The sequence below is a fragment of the Thermobia domestica genome, chromosome 1, assembly GCF_964235325.1.
Source record: "Thermobia domestica chromosome 1, izTheDome1.hap1.1, whole genome shotgun sequence".
Lineage (NCBI taxonomy): Eukaryota > Metazoa > Arthropoda > Insecta > Zygentoma > Lepismatidae > Thermobia > Thermobia domestica.
Window position 1 is genome coordinate 225,622 of NC_137454.1, and position 23,537 is coordinate 249,158.

General features: G+C 34.2%; 1 long non-coding RNA gene across 1 annotated transcript in view; it reads left to right on the plus strand.

Moving 5' to 3' along the window:
- Nucleotides 1-15,753, plus strand: part of LOC145682975 (uncharacterized) — a 36,790-nt gene extending 21,037 nt beyond the window's left edge. The window contains exons 2-4 of the long non-coding RNA XR_014130963.1: nt 4,122-4,243; nt 7,169-7,226; nt 13,290-15,753. This is a non-coding gene — a long non-coding RNA (uncharacterized LOC145682975). The remainder of the gene's footprint in view (nt 1-4,121; nt 4,244-7,168; nt 7,227-13,289) is intronic.
- The last annotated feature ends 7,784 nt before the right edge of the window (nt 15,754-23,537 follow it).

A 23,537-nucleotide genomic window follows, 5' to 3' on the forward strand; every position in this document is an offset into this window, starting at 1 on the left:
GGAAACGTCTTTGATGATCAAGGTAACAGCAAGAGAGGTTTATAAACCGAACCAAATGGAACTGAATATTAATCGCGCCAATATCAATTTTCCGCGAAAAGAAAGAAGGGAGGGAGGGTTTATGGCCCTTCGCTTACTATATATTAATGGAATGTTCGGTTGATGTGAGGGACACACACACACACACACAAAATGTATATTTCTCTCTATATCAAATAAACTATAGCTAGAAAATAGAAGGATAGCCCTATGATAGATTTCTCTTCCCGCAGGAAAAGATGTACTTCTGATTGATTGCTCATAGTTATTTGATTTTAACTTGAAATTATTAATATAATGATTAATTAATTAATTATTAATTAAATTAATTAATGATTGATATTCTTCCTTGGCGGGAAATTTTGCAAACGATCGGGAAATTTCAGGGCTTTGAGCGGGAAATTTGTTATTCTGAATCTGACAACACTGCGTTCACATAGATGGCGCTGGCAATCGACGTCTCTTGGATATTCCGGGCAGCCACTCCATTGATACACATCGTCCAGCACGTCCACCCGAAGCACGTCTCGCGTTATTTGCCCATTCGTTTGACAACAACATTTATCTTCTTTCTCACATGTGTGGCTTTTTTTTTCTTTCTCTTCTGAACATCGCTATCGAAAGATTTTCACAACAAAATCTTGGCCACCTGAACATTTTGCGAATTTCCATGGACACCTGTTGGTCTGCAAGCAACATAGATTATTGGCACACGTGATTAAGAAGCCAAATACAAGGACGAAAAAGCTTCGTGAGATCCTGGTCTTAAATTCAAACCTGATTAGGATTACCAAACGGAAGAGTCGTAAAGATGAACCAGAAATTGGGAAAAGATCAGACTAAGAAAAACGAAAAAGACTGTGTAAAATCGTTGCAAGTGGTGGGAGAATAGATTTGACATTTTAGATATCTGTTCAGAGATTCACACACACCCATGACTATGGGATCTAAGCTTGAACGCCGTGGGAGTGTCACTATTCATCTCAGCGACCCGAAAAAATGTAATGAAATGAAATCTTTCAGTTTAACGTCCCACGATTATGCCCTTTAGGTTAAGGGATACGGATGATTAAGGCAAATGAATTGGTGGAATGATAGTATTGGAGGAAACGGGAGTACCCTGGGAAAACCCACGGTCACGATGTTCACCACTAATTTACTTGGACGGGGATCCGCGACCCCGAAAACAATCGATTTGACAGCAATATCCGTCGTCCCAGGTATCTTCTTTCATGCATATATTTTGACCCACCCCTACCCAATCCCCTTACACGAAAGAAAAAAAGGTAAAGAAATGAGTGAAGTAGATGAACAAGAATAAGCCACTTAAAGGATTAGGAACGAAATCATAGCCAAATATTTTGTAAAAGCTGGGTTTACTGGAAAATTTTTCTCCTGAAAGTACTGAGATTCCAGAAATAACGAAAAAATTAAGAATTTATGAATTTTAGAAAATTTATCGTTCAACTCTAAAAGAGGTGGAGAAGAGGTACTAAGAGGATAAATCCATCTTTTTTTTTTTAATGACTTTAACTCCCTGCAGAAGGAATGATTGGGAAACCTCAAAGAAAATGTACCTCCACCAAAATTGAATATTTAAAACCAAAATTATAATGGAATACTTTTCAAATTGAGGGGGAAGTGAAATAATACTTTCGTTTGAAAACAATATTTTGAACCCAAATTTTTGTGATTAATTAGTGTAATTTTAAACTTTACTTTCTCTACGAACATTTCATTATTTTTCTTTATTATGCCAGGACAAATTACCGTCATCATGCCGCCATAGAGAGTAAGATGGAAGGAAAGCGAGGAGTAGGAAGAAGAAGAATATAGATCTAAGTTAGCAATAATTTGAAAAATAGAATATATTGGGAGTTAAAGGAGAAATCTGAAGATCGAGAAATCCACCATTTCCAGACCTTAACGTAAGGGGGAATATCCTATTAGCCTCAGGACTTGCCAACAGGCAGAATACCTAATAATAATAATAATAATAATAATAATAATAATAATAATAATAATAATAATAATAATAATAATAATAATAATAATAATAATAATAATAATAATATTGTCTTCAAGGCTACGATTTTTCTTCGGAAAAGTTAAAAACTACTTCATTTCTGCACAGGTGTAAATTATTCAGACAAAGAAGCTTCTATTTTGGTGTATTCCAGTTTATGGAAACAACGAAACAGTCAAATTCATAAATCCTATTGTTCTGCAGGACTTAGGTCGCGTGACCGTGCCAACTTAATCATTTCCATTGATTTCATACCTTTGTGAAGTTGCTGCAAAGACCTTCCCTACGGACTAACGTTATCTTTCTGCGTGTCGCACTTTGCCTCGATTCCTGGTGTAGCTAGCCACGTTATTTTGACTCTCTTGAATTTTGCGTTCTGCGCGCTCTTTTGGATGATTGGCAAGCGTAAAATGTGGTTTAGTTCAATGACTTATGCATAATAGTATTTCTAGCTACTAATCAATCGAGTTTCGTTTGATTTCCATCTTTTAGTAGAATTTTATAAGTCAATCTTTAAAAGTTATAGTGAATGTCAAACCATGTTTTATTACACGTTCCCTGCCAAAGTATGAACTTATGGAGATCCATTCAAATATTCTTTTCTGTGCAACTATGTATAATTAAATTGTCATCACGTTATAGGAGCACACGTAAGTATTTAATAAAGTTCAGAAAATCTAACATACAACGTAAAGTCCATACTGTAAAATAATATTGTGCAGATATTATATAACCATTACCGGTGCACAATATTACCTGAATCTATTGATATGAGAGTATAGTTATATTAATGATAATACAACATAAGCCACTTAAAAAATTCTTTACATTAATAACATATTAAGAATAAAGTTTTATTTAACTAATGGCCTGTATAAAGGTGAAGAAGGTTAATTTGACAGTTTGTATTTCCATTCATGAAAATTTTATGTAGCAGTTATGTTCGAAGGAACAATAATTACCAGTACGCATATTTAATTCGATCTTTTTCTTTCTCAGTTAATCGCCTTATTTGTATATTGTTGCAACATCTGAAAACAGAGCGGCATGTATCTTCTTATGATGATACGGACACATTGGAAAGTCGGTATATTAATGGAAGCTAGGCGAAAGATTTCCCAGCATTCGCTTTGTGTCCATCATGTTCAAGGTTCCCAGTGGTTGGAAGCTAGCTGTTTGCAGGTTACAATGTTATGCTAATCAGATCTGTATGTAGTTTTCAGTGTCAGTAAAGATTCTATATTCTTATCAGGTGATCACAAAGACTCCAACTTCACTGTGGCACATTCTTCCTCCATATTTTAACCCTAAGCTATGGGTAATGTTTCTTTTTCTTAAAAAATGTACCGTGGGAGCACAGTATTTGGAAAGGCACATATTATTTTCACACGGTACTATTCTATTTATTATTATATTATAGACGTATTATTTTGGTCTCTTCCGGGAAGGCTGGGGGCCAGTGCCCCCCACAAACATGTCTGGAAGAAACAATGGTGGGGGTATTCTCAAAGCCATAAAGCATAAATTAAGTGTTGCCACAATCGAAAATCTTTACTTGGTTTATTTTGGAAATTTAGCTAGCATGTATATGTGTACACTTCCTACATGGAGTGGATTTTTACCCCCTCCCCCTTATACTTGAGAGATTGCCACTCCAAACAGTATGTTATTTCTGCAAGTGGAGGAAGGCACATACTAAGTTTTATCAAAATCGGAAACTTATCGTCGAACAGACGGATAGACACACAAATGCCAATTGAGTTAAATAGTAGAGGCTTAGCTAAAACACGCTTCAAAAATTGTTCAGTTATACTGGCGATGCTGAGCACTGCTGTATTTCTTTCTCTACGTATGACTAAGCTTATATATACATATATTTTTTTTAAGGTTTACTTTTACCTGACTGTTTACAATTTTATAACTTTTACTTTGTTTAAAAAATGTATTAAACTTAAATGCGTTTCTATTCGGAGGTGAGTATGTCTCCTTGGATAAAAATAATTCCTTGAATAAAAGAATAGAAAAAAAATGTGAATAAATCCTTTTGTTTCTCCAGAGGACACCCAGTACCAAATACAAATGAGAGGGACACCCAGCGTCTCCTTTGCTCTCTCAGCAGTTTTTATTCTTGGCCTATCAATTGTGGAATCTCAGGATTGCCGAGTTGCTGGACAAAGTGTAAGTATCAAAGTTCTTCTTAATAATTAGTACATCAAAAATCGAATGTCTTCAGTTATAAAATTGTTTTTAGAAAATATAGCATAAAAGGCCCCAACTATTGAATGAACTATGGTATTACGCTCATCCAGATATATCCGTTTATCAGGATAATATGTATACTTATGAAAAGCGAACCATGTAAGGGCTTTCAAAAGGAGAATTAATAAACTTGGTTTAAAATGATTCCTTTCCGAGCTGCAAGTAAAAGAAACCATTAAAAACAAGTTTCAGACTTGTATATTGTTTATACCATGAGCTGATGCTGCATAATGTCATGAGAAATATACTATATGAATCACAAAAACTGTAACAATTAGTGAATAATGCTTTTTTGATATGGATTCAGCGTCCGAGGAACAAATTCTATCTTTGATGTTATTAGTCCTTTGCAAAACTTTACTTAATACATATATTGCTTCAAGTTAAAGTAAAATTTAATTTCTTACCGTGTGCAATTGCTAAGTCATATTGTACAATTCGCGGCAAAAAACCTGCAACATGAGGATGTAAGTTTATTGTGAAACTACGCCTAACAGCACAAGGAATGAACATAACGTCTAAGTGGAACGACTCATGCCAGGATAAACCTCGGCCTCCTCCCGTGCACACTTATTTTGGAGCAAAAGGCTTCGTCATTTCACAATAAACTTATATGCTCATGTTGCAGGTTTTTTGCCGCGAATTGTACCTAGGTAATGTTCACAGTTTTTAAGGTTTGTTCTACAGTTTATAGCAAAATTCTGTAACGACGAAAATTGGGAAAGCGATCCGTTGTCTCTTTTAATCTACATCCAGAATTGAGGAAAGATGCATGGGAAGTACGCCCCTCAGTGATCAATATTTCAGTAGAAAAAGTGAAACTGGAATAGCATGAGTGGAAAAAGCCCTCTTTATCATGATAACTAGTTCCTCGTGTTCAGAAATCATGAATGAACGAGGTTCAAGAAGAAAACTGCAACATATGATGAATATTGTAAAGTTTTGTTTTCTTTAAGGAGCCCATTATTAATAATTTCTCTCATGCTTAGTTGGTTTTATTGAAAATATTCTTCGTGGGACACACAAGTAAATCTAGGATGTTGTCCATGCACAGGAAGTGAGGAACGTCGATATATAATTTTCAGATATCTACGCCTTTTTCTTGCTCTTATAAGCCTTCGAGCATTATAAGAGTAATGATATTATTGGCCGACTTGCTGGACTACTGCCGCCTGACGGACAAAATAAGTGGAAGTTGCAGAGAAATGACATGACATAGCCATTTGCGGGGTATCTGCAAATTGTTTCGGACATCCTGATTGGCTAATCGTCTGTTACAGTGTTCTTTATTGGTCATTCCATTTCCAACTAATATTGGCTTACCTGCCGTTCTCCCTACGCTAAGGTCTGGGAAGTATTGTGACGGGTAAATGTTAAGATATTTGGTTTGGTTTAGTGTATTTGGTTTTCATCAAAATATATCGGACAAGGTGTTATTTACGTGTTTATTAGACAAAGTGTTAATTTTGCGGAAAGAACAATTGAAGGATATAATTAGGTTCATGTTTATGATGAATGAAACTGTTGTGAGTGAAAATGAGCCAGATGTGTCTGAAGTTATGATGTTTGTTGTGAGCCATAAGTACATGGAAATAGAGTTTAGTTCTAAGGTCTTTTGTAAGGGAGTTATAGAGTGGCTAAAGTAAAGGGTCTTTGAAAGAATAAGATATGAAAGGATTAGATTGTCGGAAATGACATTCCTGAAACTTAGTTACTGAATGGAGTGTATGTAATGTATATAACCAGAATTCCTTAGGTATTTAACTGCCAAGGTGATTTGAGGGTACTGGTCCCAGGAGGTCATAAATTTCATCTTACCTTTGGCTCGATTATGGATAGTTATATCACATTTTTGTCTCGATGTTTTGTTTCTCCCGAAAATGTACTAATGGGAACCGAGCACCTTATGAGATTCTCATTGTCTCACAGTAATTTGTGACAATGAGCATCATATATGATGCTCAAGAACCTGGATAAGTTAGTAATTTGTGATATCAAGCATGATCATCATATATGGTGCTCATGGCCCCAGAGAAAAATAAGGTGAGCACCACATATGATGCTCATGGCAGTCAACCTGTTGTGAAACCGAGCGGAATATTACGTTTATAGATAATTTAAACCAACAAACCAACTAATTAGAGACCCTTAGATTACTACCTTAGCAGTAAACTGAAAAATTCCAGGTTTATCTGCGCGCCAGAAACTAACGGTAAACGACTGGTTGTGTGGCTGCGACGAATTAGCATTACTTTCTTACTTCCCTGGCTGAATTTATTCTTTTGTGTTTAGAAAGTTGTGTAGAAACCTGTTCAGGAACTCCTGGCTTATTAATTTGAATAATTATTTTGTTGCTATTCAGATATTCATTTAGCATATCGTTATTCACTGCTCTACTGTAATATTACACATCCCCCATAGCTTATGAGCATCAAAAAAATCCTCAAATTGCCACTGATATAGATATATTCCTCTGGAAAAATAAATCAGGATCGTTTCATCTCCGCAGGAAGTGAAGGACATACTAGAGCTAATTTTAGGGTCTTTTCATCTGCGCAGGAAGTGAAGAATGCACTACAACTAATTTTAGGGTCTTTTCATCTGCGCAGGAAGTGAAGAATGCACTACAACTAATTTTAGGGTCTTTTCATCTGCGCAGGAAGTGAAGAATGCACTACAACTAATTTTTAGATGTCTCTTATTGTTCAGTGCGCACTTTTCACTATTTATGATGTGCTAAAGAAACTTTAGTTTATACGAGTAGAATAATTTTTGAATGCTAAATCCCCAAAACTTTTCAAACTTAATTTTCTCTATACTATACTCAAGACTTGTTACTTCCAGTGTGGCGATACTAAAGACTGCTGTGGTGGCTGTTGCTGGGGATCCAAATGCATTGACAGTGAGTACCTCAAAGTTTCTTTGTGTAATAATTTTGTAGCTGATAAAAAATAAGAGGTAAGACTGATAAAAAATATTTAAAACATAAAGATTGATTTCTGGCTCGGGAAACTTATAGATAGAAATTCGAATAATTGGAGTTCCGGAAATACCCCACTCCTCAACCAAGTACTATACGGCAGTCGTATTCAACCCGGGATACACGATGACCTTTCAGGAGGTACATGAAATTTCAAATAACATAGTTTTATTAAATCTACTATAAATAAAATAAAGAGTTTGTTTGTGTGTTTGTCTGTCTGTCTGTGTGCGGCCTGGAGACCAGACGACTGGACCGAGAGTTACCAAATTTTGGTCACTGGTACCTTGATTCAGGCCCCAGAACAAGACGAAGCGTTTTTATTATTATTATTCGCACCAGGGGGGTCTCAGGGAAGGGTGATCACCGGAACTTGTAAAAGTAGTAGAAAATGTCCGATATTAGTGTCGTATTCATAGTTTTCGCGGTCGCCGAGATCAATGGTGAAACTTCTATTGCATTCATCCCATTGGGCTGCGGGCTGGGGGTCACCCGGGGGATACACAGACATGTAAAATTAATCCAAAACGACATATATATTAGTGCCAAATTCATAGTTTTCACGGTCGCTGAGATGAATTGTGATACCTCCATTAGCGATGATTTGCAAATTCAGCTGCCATTGCATTGTATGCGAGCCGGGGATCACCTGCGGGGGGTTACTAAGACGTACAAATAATCCAAAATGACCGATATTAGTTTGAAATCCATAGTTTTCGGGGTCTCTGAGATCAATGGTGAAACTCCGATCGCATTCACACCATTCGGCTGCGGGCCTGGGGTCACCGGGAGGAGGGGATGCGGAGACGTAAAAATAATCAAAAATGACCGATATTAGTACCAAATCCATAGTTTCCGTGGTCGCTGAAATCAGTGGTGACGCTTCCACTAGCGATGACTTGCAAATAATTCACCTACCATTGTATGCGGGCCAAAGGTTACCTGCGGGAGGGTTACCGAGACATGTGAAAATTATCCAAAATGACCGATATTATTGTCAAATCCATAGTTTTCGGGGTCGCTGAGCTCAATGGTGAAACTCAAGATCACGTTTACTTTGAAATTTAGCCTCATCAGCTAAGGACCGGGGGCTACAATAGAAGGGTCATTGAGATGTGTAAAATAATCCAAAATGAACGATATTAGTGTCAAATCCATTGTTTCCACGGTCGCTGAGATGAATGGTGATACTCCCATAGGCGTTGACTTTCAATCACCAGTTTTCTTTCTAAATTCGAACCAGGAGTCTCAGGGGGCGTTTACCGGGATATGTAAAAGTAGTAGCAAATGACGATATGTTTTTGTTGTTGTTGTTGTTCAGTTTGTTTACATAGATATTTTATCTTATCCATGCGAAGAAAGGGTATATTCAGCCAGTTTATAATAAGTAGAGCAACCCAAAAGCATAAAAAGCATAATAGCAATTTAGACATATGGTTGGTATCTTGAACATGGTTGTGGTTATTTAAGGGTCCAGAAGAAACTAATTTTAAAAGCATAATTTTAGAATATAAAGCATAAAACATAATTTAAAATATATAGCACAATTCTTGGAAAATTCTGTTTAACTGCAAGTTTAACATACTATATTAATATTTTTAAAAACCAATATTTACAAAGCAAAATCATTGAGAACATAACAATGCAACAATGAAAAGTTAATTTTTATTTCTGTAAACTTTTCGGTGTAATCCTTTGATGTGGGAATAAAAAAAATGGAAATGAATAAAATTTTCCGCCAACAACGAATAGTACACAAGAACTCCACACTATATTGTTATGTGTACCTCCTAAACTTGAGCACTTTCTGTATTTTTTAGTGATATCTTTTAATTTCCCTTTCTGTATATATGCACCTCTAAGGCACACACAAGTGAAACAAGAACTGACTCGAGTAAAGCATATCTCTTTACAATGCATTAAGTAGAAATTTCATTAAATATAAAAGAAACTTGCATAAAATATTAATAAATAGATCAAGATATTTAGAATATTTAATGTATAGTAAATATTTTACATTATATACGATTAATATAAAACAATGAATGAAATTAACAATAAATCATAATTTGGAAAATAATAAAGCATAATTACACAAAAAATAAAGTATAATGTGGATTGCTCTAATAATAAGATTCTTGAATTTAATGTAAAACTGGGTCATTTAATTGATAAGTTCTTTAATCCTTCAGCACTCGCGCACAGACCGTCACGCGAGAACTCGCACGCGGTCGAAACGACCGCGCTGTAAAATTTGACGTTAAGGAATGAATTACATAATTTTAAATGAATTGTATACTTGCCAAAAGCGGTGGTGTGTTGCAACAATACAGTCTGGGGGAGGATTAGAGGGCGGTGAGGGGAAGTTTGCTCAAAGTCACTAAACAAAATCAAAGAATATTTATAGGTGCGGTCGAAAAAACCGCGCTGCGAGTTCTCGAGGGTTAATCTGTTCTGATATAGTTAACTTATAATTTAATTTGAATAAAGCTTAAATTAGGGGATATACGTTTGAAAGTATCATTAGAGGTGCGCTGAAAAAAAAAACGTAGAATATCATTGCTATAAGGGATGCTCTCTGTACCTTCGTCCGCCACATTAAACTTGTGCAACTGAATAAGTGAACAATGAATTCTTAATTAAACTTTACACGCAATACAGAAATGTCCAGTAAGATATGTTTATGATGGTAACAGATTGACCATAATATCCTGAATCAAGTAATGGTTGAAATAACTAACTCTTCCACTGACTTCTGTTCTTAGCCAACTGCAGACACTTTTATTCCTATTTCTGCGACATCCATCTTAATATTGTCTTCCCATCTGCGCCTAGATCTTCTTAATGGTCGTTCTCAGATTGGATTTCCAGTTAAAGCTTTGAAAGCGTTCCTACTTTTTTCAATTCTGGCTACATGACCTGCCTACCTGAGCCTCCTAGATTTGATTACCCTAACAATGTTGGGTAAATAGTATAAATTATGTAGTTCCTCGTTATGAAGTTTCTGCCATTCCGCATTCCCGTTCCTCTTGGGTCCGAATATTCATCTCAGGATCTTGCTCTCAGATACTTTCAGTCTACTTTCTTCACTCAGAGTAAGCGACCATGTTTCTCAACCATACAGCACAACAGCCATGATCGTTTTATATACGTATTTTAAGTTTCAAGTTCTCCGACAGAATTCGCGACGACAAGAGATTTTAAATTGAATAATAACACGAATTACCTGCTTTTAGTTGACATTTACCGTAATTTCTTCGTTAATATGACGATGGCTGAAATGATGATTAACAAGTAAAATGTAGTAAACATAAACTAAATTAACATGTTGCAGATTACGACATAGTTATATTTGATGAAATAAAATGGATTCACAATTAATCAGTTATACACAGCTTCTTTTTATAAGTGTTTAACGGCAGCTGTTATATAGAGCTTTCTAGGGTACTAAACACAAGAGCCTTGATTCTACAATTAGATAAGTATTTTTGACTTTTTACAGTGTTCTGAAGGGTCCATCAATTTTCTTATACCGGCTATACCGGCTATTGTGCTGCCAAAATGACTTGAGCCGTAGCAAAAATGCGAACTAACGCTCACATCCTCACACACCCACGCGTTGAGCCAATAAGGGTTCAGCTGTTGCTACCGAGAGAAAGCGAGTGGATTTCCTTCAGCCGATAGCAGCGCTTGCAACGGAAGACTAGGGATCAAGTCAATGTGGCATATCAATAATACTGTCGTATATATATATATATATACTCTCTAATTGACATGCGTAAGGTAGCACCTGATAAATATACAATGTTTGGGAGGTGATTCCTGACACCAAAATAAGACAAAAAGTAAGACCCACCTGGGTGCACAAAATGCTTCCTTTCGGAGTTATAGACTGCCGAAATCTTGAAAAAAATGAACTTTGAAGGTCCATAGATCCTAAACTATGGGACCTACCGTAGTCGGTTCAAGACTTCACTTAGGAACTAACATGTGCGCTATCCAAAAATACATGTCTCAAAATCCTAAGGTACTCACGCAACAATTTTCGTAGAGGCTGTTAGGCTACAGGCATGTAATTTGAAGTACTCACAAACTGTCTTTATAAAAATTGTTGCGGAAGTACCGCAGGATTCTGAAACTTGGATATTTGGATACGGCACATACTAGTTTCTAAGTGAAGTCTTGAACCGACTACGGTAGATCCCATAGTTTTGGAGCTGTGAACCTTTAAATTTCATTTTTTTTCTCGTGTTTTCGGCAGCCTATAACTTCGAAAGGAAGCATTTGTGCACCCAAGGTTGGTCTATACTTTTTGTCTTATCTTGGTGTCAGGAATCACCTCCCAAACGTTGTCAGTGTTGTTTTGAAACACCCTGTATAAATGCATTAATGTCACTATCTTACGCTTAATGAATAACAGTTTCCAGTTTTTTTTTTTTTTTTTAATTAGTTGTTTCGTGAATAATCTTAAAAGGTTTCTTCTGCAGCACCAGAACATTATCTACTTGACTACATTTACTCCAAAGTAATATCCGGTGTTCAATTACTATGTGAAAAATGAGAATTATGAATTCTTATATGTTCATGGGTAAATGTACCACAAAGTTTCTTAATAGCAGATCAGTCGAGAGAATTTTCTACATATATATTTGACATATTGTTTTCGGGTCAGTAGGCTGTCTATGTGTGTAGCAAGAAATTTATAAACTACAATTATATTTTTGGTTATCATCATAACGATTAAGACTAAATTCTAGCTTTTGTTTGCTTGTCTTGATTCAATAGAAAACAATCGTTTTGAGTCATGTTGCTTCCTCTATTAATACGTTTTCAGTTTCTGTTCTTTGTAAGACTGAAGCAATGCTAAATGGTGAAAGAGCATAAAGAAACGATTGGGGCTTTCGGTAATATGTCGCGAATATTTGGTGAGGTGAAGGATATTAAAGGAAAGCCGAGAACCCTATTCAGCCATAGCGGTTATAGTTTTTAGAGAGGTAGTTTTGCCGGGTGTAGTTTCAGCATCCGATATAAACAGAAAAAGAACACTGCTTTAATGTTTTCTTACGTAGGTGAGAGAAAAAATCTACTTAATGTATTTCATTGGTTAATAAAAAATAACATCCGGTAGGAGAGTAATCACTCGAAAACTGGGCCTGACGCATCTAAAGCATGTCAGGTTCTGCTTATCAAGAAGTAAGTAGACCAAATTACAGTCTGGAATCGTTTCCCACTACCAGTTTTTATTATATATTTTTTTTAATAAACAGTACTTTACAGAGACACGACAATATGGTAAAGAAAGATGGCCCGAGTAGCCTAAAGCAGGATCTCCACATAGCTCCGCAGCAAGCTCGGTGGAGTGGATTAGGAATCCCCAATACTCCGAAGCAATCAGAGAGAATCATGGAACTCTAAAGCAAGCTAAGCGACTGAAGTAACGAATTCCAACAGAGCTCCGAAGCAAGCTAAGCGGGAAAAAGGAAAGCCTAGAGTTTCAAAACAAACTACAGGCTTTGGGTTAGGTATCTTCTAGAGCTCCAAAGCAAGCTAAAAGAAGGGTGACCAATCACAAACTGGTACCTATCCATGGAATTTTCTTAGTTAATAGTTGCTTCAGGTGAGGTGGTGGCGCTAAAACGTTATGTTCTTCTATCCGACATTTCGTGCTCGAGTTACGGTCATTCGTTTCGTCGTTTCGATCAATTTTCAGCAACTGTAACTCTGCAACAATGCATTTGTACACCCAGATTGATGCTTTTTATTTTTTTCTTATGAAAATTCATTTCTTCAATTTTTTTTTTCCAAACATCCTGTGTACTGATATTAAGGCCTTTCATAAATTCGTTTATTCAACGTAAACACATTATAAACACATTACGTTGCACATTACAATCAAAGTTTATGTAGGAGCCTAATGATCTAAATTCACTTCGAGAAAATTACATTTCTCGTTAACTTACTGATTTTTTCTATTTTTTGTTTCAGCTTACCGGTCGTGTATACACCCCGGAGACCCTTGCGATGACCACTCGTGTCCTCCGGGGATGTACTGTAAACTTTATCAGCCACCTTGCAGCGGATGTGATGTAACACCCACCTGCGTTTCACACAGTTCCTGATGCTTCCAAGTCTAAGAATTAATGCTATGTCAAAATGTTTTATAATGTAATTAATGAAATGTGATTAAGGAATGTTTTATTTATTTATACAGTATTTCATTTTTAAAAAGAATAAATTTCTGTTTATTACAAAACTTGAAAAATAAATGTAATATAATGACATACGCAAATAAATTGTACTTTCTCAACAATTTTCTATAATATTTTTTGTTATTAACATAATATTCTTTGTTGGTCTGACGAAATATTAGATTCTACAGTCTCAAAACTTTATATTTTTAACAGTCACATAAAGTAAAAGCAAGTCTCAGCCGCGCTCTCGTCAGATCATCAGTCGTCAGCTAATATGTCGTATGTCCGCTATGTGGAGGAGAGTGGCTACTGAAAACAATTTTGCAGGCAGTGAGACGTGGAGCTTTGTACAGGACTCATTGCTCATCACATGTCAACATCCTGTCCAGAAAAGGCTCCTTCCTCAGATGAGACTGCAAAGAAACCCGTGTCTGCTCGCGTTGCCTTCTGTCCCGGAGTCAAATCATGTGGGACCCATTGATCCAACTTTTAGTGCTTCCCAAGTTGATGGAGGTGCTGCCGAATGATTTCTCCACTTGAACACAGACCTCCCTGCATGGGGTCTCACACTATTAACGGGGAAAATTGAAAAGGAATTTCTTTAATTATTACACTAGTACATATTGTGAAATTAAAACATCATTCTCTGTAACTTAGTTTTAAAAAAAACGTAAATTTGTAACAATTATATTTATACAAAAACGTTGAAACAAAGATAGGAATAAAATAAGTTGTTGTTTTTTCAATTCTATTAGTTAAAAGTTTGTACTCGGGAGGAGTGACAAAAAACATCTTTCGGACTAGGGGCGGCAAAATGTTAAATTCGGCCCGGATTATGGTACACAAGACGAAAGCCGAAACAAGAGTCAAGACCACGAGGTGTGCTTCGTCTACGTTAAGCAAATCAAGCTGATAATTAGCATTATTTTTTTAAAAAAAAGGAGCCACAGTGGTTTAGTGGTACAGTGCTACCTTTGCTGCATGGGGTCTCTGATTCGATTCCAGCTCGCACTTAGTGGTGGATAAACATCATGCGCTTAGGTTTTGTCGGGTTTATGTCATTTCCTCCAACTTTCCTCAATTCAGCATTTTTATTATTCATTTACGTCTTTGGTTGGACCCATCTTGATAATTGTTTCCATACAGCTGGGTGACACTCATTTTTGTAGCTGTAATCATTATGCGTGGGTGGTGATGGTTTATCTAGTTATCGGTGAAACACCATCTATAACGGTAGAGAGAGACGAATGTTACATCTAGAGAAGATGATATTTTTTTTCTTTTCTTTTCTTTTTTTCTTTTCTTTTTTTTTTTAATCTAGTGTTCTTTGAATAGAAGGAATAAATATGGTGCAGACGTAATTTGTACAAGAAGTACAATTTTCATTTGTCATACGTAATGTTGAGTTGATACATACTTCTGTTACTTTTTATGAACTCCTCTACGGTGGAAGTAAGTCCCCTCTTTATTTAGGATTAACCTTATTACCCTTCGGGAAAAATTATTATTTTCGCAATTCACTCCATATTGCTGCAAAACTTTGCTTCAAATTAGTGACGAGTTTTGCAGGGGGTCTGAATGCAATAGCCAGACTAAAGAGTTTGGTCGCCAATGGTTAATGAAATGTTTTCGCAATCTGGTTCTAAATTTATTCCTAATCTAGTCGATCTAGTCGATCTCAGACTTTTTAAGTTTCATTGAAGTCTGGTGATTATGCTGGCTACAATGAACAAATTTGGCCGGTATAGTACACCCACAGTAAATTAACATGCCAAAAAATCATACCAGCTGTGAAAATTTAAAAATAAACTCAACTATCCTATTCAGGTTTATGCATACGATCATATCGTTAGCTTTGGCTGGCGATTAGTAAATTGAAAGAGTATGGTCTTAAGGATCTTGGGACGTTTATCTTGTTGCAAGACCCAACATTTGAAGGTATTCTTCGAAAATACTATATACTCTAGGATAATTTGATTGTATGTTGTTCACTATCTTTCCCAACGAAATAATGCCCATCAACTTCCGTGATGGAGGGACATCCACAAGACCACCTCCTTTTTGAATATTCAGTGCCATAGACCTAGCTGGGTAATCCACAGTTTTATTTTGTTTTTAATTCTGAACAGTTGTTTTGACTAGTGTTACAAAGGAATTGACTTGTTATAAATCTATTACTTGTCACTTTATTTTCTTTGTAACAGAATTTTTACCTGTCTACTTCAGCTTTCAAAATACTTGATTCTTCGAGTAATATCACCTACGGAAATACGGAAAACAAACGAGACTTCGAAGCCTATAAAAGCAATCCAAAGGAGAAATGAATTAGGAGAGGTACAGGAAAGAATTTTATAACGCCCTACCCCGCCACCAACTAATATCATTTCACCGTTAACGTAGCCCTTTAAGTAAAACAAATTAACAAAATTACACAAATACTATAAAACAATGATAAACAAGAAATCTACGAGGGACAAACAAAACGTTTCGTTATAACTATTTATTACCACAATATAGCTACACATTCACCCAATCGCCTTTAAAATAGGCTCCTTGAGAACACACAAACTTTTTCCACCGCTCCTCTGATTGCTGGAAACAACGCAGAAAGTCATATTTTGCTATGTTCCATGTTCAGCTATCACGTTAGTTTGGATGTCTTCTACGGTGGCGAAATGGCTCGCAGAAGCAAACATTCCCCTCCCTACTTACTGGATTTAGGACCAGCGGATTTCTGGGTCTTTCCTAAGATCAAAAAGGGCCTCAAAAGTAATCGTTTTGCCACTGTAGAAGACATCCAAATCAATGGGACGGTTGAACTTCGGAACATACCAAAACAAGACTTTCAGCGTTGTTTTCAATAATGATAGGGGCGGTGGAACAAGTGTCTGTGTTCTCAAGGAGTCTATTTTGAAGGCGAATAAGTGAATGTGTTCTCAAAGAGCCTATTTTGAAGGCGATTAAGTGAATGTTTTCTCAAGGAGCCTATTTTGAAGGCGATTAAGTGAATGTGTTCTCAAGGAGCCTATTTTGAAGGCGATTAAGTGAATGTGTTCTCAAGGAGCCTATTTTGAAGGCGATTAAGTGAATGTTTTCTCAAGGAGCCTAATTTGAAGGCGATTAAGTGAATGTGTTCTCAAGGAGCCTATTTTGAAGGCGATTAAGTGAATGTTTTCTCAAGGAGCCTATTTTGAAGGCGATTAAGTGAATGTGTTCTCAAGGAACCTATTTTGAAGGCGATTAAGTGAATGTGTTCTCAAGGAGCCTATTTTGAAGGCGATTAAGTGAATGTTTTCTCAAGGAGCCTATTTTGAAGGCGATTAAGTGAATGTGTTCTCAAGGAGCCTATTTTAAAGGCGATTAAGTGAATGTGTACTTATATTGTGGCAATAAATAGTTACCCACACACTTTCTGGCTCCTTCTCGTATACATTCCACATAATTTTGACGGAGATATACATAATTTTAAAAAGTTTAATTTTTGTTAATGAACATAACTAGTTTGACTTTGAATACCACTTCGAGAAATGATATAACAATGTTTTAAGACGAAATATCCACAAAAATTACATCAGCACAGTACTGCTTTCTATAATTATACATATCATACGACCGTAAATTAAAAATAATAATAACTTCGAAACTAGAACAGGTAGAAAATTTAACAGACTCATAAAATGAATATTAAGAAGTCACCCAACACCTTCAAAAGCAATTTTTTAATTAGAAAAATTGGTAATTATTTTTTTGAAAAGTGTTATTGAAGGAATGGAGTGTTTTCCCCTTTTTCTTAAACAAGATGCAAGTCTCGGATACAAATTTAAGTAGTTTTTGTCCCACTTAAGAAAGGGAGTTTTGTTTTTTCATAACCACACGAAAGAGTTATCACTAATCCTTTTTTTAAATATTTTGAACAGCCTCGAGATAAAGTCATCTAAATTAATCAAGTACCTCCAGAGACCATTGCAGGGATTAAGTGTAATATGTAACCACCAATACTCTTTCGAATTATCTCGAACAACTTTAAGAAAAGATTCAAGATCAATCAAGCCACTTCTTACATACAGGGCGGAAATTGATTTTTTTTTTCGACAAGAGCCTCACATACTAAAAATAACACAAAATTTACCATTTTTCATTTGTTTTCCATAAATGAAAGGAGATAATGAAATGCAACTTACTACAATCATAGATAACAGAAAATATAAGCCTAAAGAATTTTCAGTGTTGCCAGAATAATATTTCCCCCAAAATCTAAGTTAAGGCAGCAACTAGAGGAACAAACTCATCTGCATTTGATTGCGTATCTTATTGGAATCCTGTGAACTACTTTTAAATAATAGTTGTATTTAGTTTGTAATAAACAAAATGGTTTTAACATACAGTTCTTAAAATTAAATAATAATGTTATTTAAAAAGAAGTTCACAGGATTCCAAAACAACGTGATACGTAATCAAATGTAGCTGAGTTTGTTCCTCTAGTCGCTGCCTTAACTTAGATTTTTAGAGAAATGTTATTCTGACAACATTGTAATTTCTATGCATGGCAACACTGAAAATTCTTGAGGTTCATATTTTCTATTGTAGAATAATATTATCTATGATTGTAGCAAGTTGCATTTCATTATCTCCTTTCACTTATGAAAAACAAGCAAAAGAAAAATGGTATTTTTTTTATTATTTTTAGTATGTCAGGCTCTTAAAGCAGTTTTAAACAATCACAGGGGGACGAAACAAAGATTTTAGTTAGAAAAAATAGCTTTATAAAAGAATATAATAAACACCTTGATGTATATGGGAAATAGTTCACTTTTATTTAAACTATTTTTTACATATGTATTGTATGCAGTTGGTTCTAAATTCTTAAAATCTACATGTACCCACAGCTCTCTGCTTTGTTACCGTTTGTTTTCTATTATCATCCACAACGAAACATAATGGCACATAATATACTGTACACATTTGCATTGATTCGAATAAAGATGTGCCACATTGTTTTATTAAAATTTCTTTTTTGTTTTACAACTTCGTTACCACTGTGACCATAGTCAATAGCTTCCCCTTTCTTTCCAGAAGCATTTGAAGTTCAATACTAAATTCTTTCCTTCGTATTCGTATTAATGTTGTTTATAGAATGAAAATTACTTTATTATAAAGTGAACCGAAAGAAAGAAAAACTAAAAGCAACAAATATCTTTATATAATTGAAAAATGGATTTCAAAAACCTTTGTTTTTCAATTCTTTCAACAACAAATATTTTTGACGCAAATTATTAACAATAAATAAAACAGTTATTATTCCTTTGTTTTCTTTAACAAATCTTGCTTAACATTTAAAATTCTCAATATTGTTACATTCATTCTTTATAAGAAAGAACAATTGACTAACGCTTACTTTTAAAAATACTTAATTATAAGAAAATCTTCTATTTAGCATATACAATTTTTTTCAACATTACACAAATATTTTTCATTTTCTTAAAGTTATTAAGTTCTTGCTTCAGTTTCATCAAAAAACAAGCCAATAATAATAATAATACAATAAATACTTTTGAAATAACTTTTTTTTTTGCACTACTGACGGTTCAGTCGACAGATGGGAAGCAGAGTAAAATTTTCATAATAAATTTTTAAGCAATTTAAATATTATATTAAAAGACCTTCTTTCGCACTTTCACACGTTTACACAATACTTTCGCACCGAAATGTTTCATTTTTTCACAAATAGGTTTGTATGAAATGTGATTTTTGATAGTATTACTTTTTTTTTCACTAGTTTCAATAGCAAGAACAGATTCCACTACAGTGAAGAAAATTTTTCATGGGTTGATCTTTCACCAGAAGCAAATGTACATATACACTTGTGAACATATGTGTGTTTATGTGTATTTATTCTTTCCCAATGAAAAGCATTATTACGTTCATGATTAACAGACACATTGTGAAAGTTCGCCACAATCCTACCCCTAAGAAAAAAAGAATAATCTTAGTGAACACATGAGGCCCCTTTTATAAATATAGAATTGATGCTACATTTTGCAAAGTCCATCAGCCGAAAAATTTGCAACCAAGAAATATATCATCATAACCCATCTCTCCTTCTCCCTCTCCCCTTTCCTGTAATTTCATAAATCCATACATGCTGCTAAAAACAAGAAATAAATATTGTAGGGTGTCCACAATAAATGAGTCGAAAAAATTGTATTGTGTATCTTAAAAAGATTATACAAAGAAGTTAAAACATAGTTTTAAGTCGAGAAATCATGTCTAGATAGAATTTCTAGTTCATTTCTTCTACCAAAATCTTACTTGGCAGATTAAAATCCTTGCTGACAAACTAAGAAGGTATGTATTAATTTTAATAGTGCATGTTGCTTTAAAATAACGTATCTACAATATAAGAAAAATATTTAAAACAGTAGATGGATTATTAACTTTCTTAATTGTTTTTCTCTATTTGGACAATAACTGTTTATCTGTATCAAAATGTTCTGTGTACTGTATTAAATTCGTAATAATTATGGTAAGTAACAAAACTTTAAAGTAAAAAATTTGGATTGCCAGCTCAAAGTGATTATGTTTTATTTGTAACACGAAAATGGGCCTTTTGTGACTAATAAACCATAATCTAGCGTTTATTTATTTTGTAAATGTATTTCAACTTTCTTTCAATATACACTATACGAACTTCCATCCTATTCTGAATGGAATTAATTTTAAATTATGTTTTAAAAAGCACAAAAAAATAAAGTCTCAGTATTGCGGTACTAGTAGACACCCTAATAACTAAGTTTTTTTTCTATATGTATTGTGAAATCAAGAAGAAAAATCACTAATTCTGTTAAATGCTATAAGAACCTCAAGTACAAAAAGATTACAAATATAATTATGTTTTAATTAACAAATCTTGCAAACCGAAAAGTGTCTGGATTTTTAGTACATTCGTAACACTATTCTGTGGATAATAGTAGCTGATAGCAATAGCATAACGCTAGCAACAGTAGTAGTATTATTTCTTCACATCTCCCGCCTTTTTTGTTTTAGGCCTGATGGACTGATGATCCGGCAAATGCCGAAAAGTATTTCCCATGGGGAATACGCAGAACCTACCCCAAGGTATCAACAAGTAGTCACCACAGTCTTTATATAAAAGTGTCTGTCAAAAGACACAAACAAAGAAGAGAAATTGTTATTATTAGTAGTAGTATTTCGAACTCTACACCATGTACACACATTAAAAGTCCGTGTATCTATATACTCATATATATAATACTTTTGTATATTATGTACTTTCAAACTGTGAAGATACCTCACACAGAACAAAAAAATTATAGAGTTGGTTTCTCAATATAATTACTAAGAATATTTACACTGACTGTACAAGCACACAATAGCAGACATTTTGTTCATTTTCTGTTTACAGAACAGGTACAAGGATCATTCACAACCACATTTTCTCCAAAAAATAGAAATTAACTTTTAAAAAATTAAAAAAAAGGCGTGATAGTGAATAAACAATGGATCATTTCTTTTATAATATATATTTATATAAAAAGCACAATGTTAAGTTATTGTAGTTATCACAAATCAAAGTCATGCTGCGCATTTCCTAAATGTCAAATATACATGTTTCTCTTTCTGTTAACATAGCGCTCATTTATTTTATTGTGAATTTGCTAAACCTTTCAATCGTGTTACTATGATATATCTAACAGAGGAAAAAGTCTTTTCTTCAATAAAGATAAGATATAGTTCTTTAAATTCCATTAAATGTAAAATTTACTTCTTTAAATTTTGTTTGTAAATCATTATTAAAAGGAACAGCACAAATGATCTAAATGTTAATCACAGGAAGAAAAGAAAGAAGATTTTATAATGTTTCCACTGTGCTAATGTATTTTATATACATATACAAATATACATATTTTTGCATGTATGAAAAAGCTGTAAAAATTCAAAATGGCTACAAAATGCAAAATTTTGATTGAACTATTAAATGTATGTATATATCCATAATTTAATTAGTGTTATTTATTCAAAAGTAACAAAAGAAAAGCTGCATTTCTTTACAAAATGTCGAACTATTACATTTTTAAAGCTTACATTAGGCATTGTTCGAAAAATAATTAATGCTTCGAAATAGAAAAAGAATTAAATATTTTGTTTCCTTAGAACATAAACTAAGGAATTGAAATGCATTGTCTTATAAACAATCTATGGATGATTTATTGCTCATAACAACTGAAAATATTAACACTATCATACATATAATACATTCTATTATCTGAAAAAAATTGTTGTCCATACTTCCTACAGTTTTGATTTTTGTTAAATTTCTGTTCTTTCCATCTCAAATACTCACTAATATTTTCAAAAAAAAAAAAAAAAAAAAATGGTGCCATTCTACCGTGTGTACACATGCCATTAATACAATCTTCTTGGTTTCCTATGAATAGAATGAAGACACGGACACTCGCTTTCATGTCACTCAAAACCCAAAAAATGTACATATTGAAACACTTCTCTGTACTAGTTATTACAATGAGCAATTGACTGCAACCAGAGGATCCCTTAAATAGTGTTGCTGGCATTGTAGTTTTTGTATTAAAATATTAAATATATCCTTTCAAAGTAATAACGAACCATCTCAAGGCAGTCAGTATAATGTAGTTATTTACTTTAATTTATAGGTTCCTGCTGGTGAAATAGAAAGTTAAATTTCACATTCGTAGAAAATTATGAAAATTATCTAACACAATATCAAAATGATCTCCAGTCAGGCTAAAAGTATGTTAACAATTAAACACTATTAATTGCTGCTCTAATAGTACTTCTGCGCCACCGAGTCTATAATTTCATTATGCTCTTCTCAATTACATTTGTAATGTAAAAAAATATATGAACATAAAATGAAATAATAAATTTCAAACTTAGGAACATTATGTATAGCAACAATGAATAATAATATATTTCAAAATCAATAATAAAACATTGTATTGTATAACAAGTATTTTAGGAAAACCAAAAATGGATCAAAAGATTGCGATCTTGGCTAATAATTACTTTTTGAATCAGGGGCCACAAGATTTTTGAACGGCCCCTAAATCGAGTTTTCATATTTTTTTGCGGAATAAGCACATCATACTGATAGTTTGGGTTCGACTACACTATATGTTGTTTGCCAGATATAAGGCATAAAAGAAAATTTTTGATCGAAATATTTTGGATCTTTTGATCCAAAAATAAATCTGAATGAAATATAACAGCCTCAACTTGTAAAATAAAATCTATTACTATTTAATACAGTGGACTATATATCTATCAACAATAAACAAAAATTCCCACACGTTAAAACATCCAGGAGTATAAAATCTGAGAAGGTTTCGAGACATTTTTCACCTCTTCCTCAGCACATCTAGAAAAAAAAACTGTTGCTTCACAAAGGAATTTTCTATTTTGTCCAATCTGAGGAATAAAAGTGAAGAGAAAAAAAATCTTAGTTTAGTAGTAAAATTTCTCTCTCTTCCTAATGTAAGAGTAATGAAAAGTCCTTCGCATCTTCTACGTAACATCATAAATAGCCAGTGACGTGACGTTGAAAATCAGCGCCCATGGCAAGAGTATACGACGGTGCCTCCGTACATATGAGTGAGGTCGACAGACCAGCCGCGAAGCATAAAAAAATTTTCAAAAATAAACCCTCATTTTCCTTGATTTTGAGCACTTTTATTACTTTTCCTATATATATATATGTATTATTTTTTCCTCTCGAATTTTGCGCCCCTTATTTCGGCCCGCTCGCCTACCCACCCCAATGGCACGGCACTGTAAATGGCGAACACTCAATTAACAATCTTGAACTAACGGTCACTTAACGATGTTGAATTGCGAATCACTCAACAAATTGATGCTGCTGTAATATACGTTGTAAGATGTTCACTTTTTACCTTAAACCATTTACACGTACTCAAAACAGCATTTACATAATAAGAACATCTTGAGTGTGTGTGTAAATGTTACAAGTTAAAAAAAAAAAAAGAAC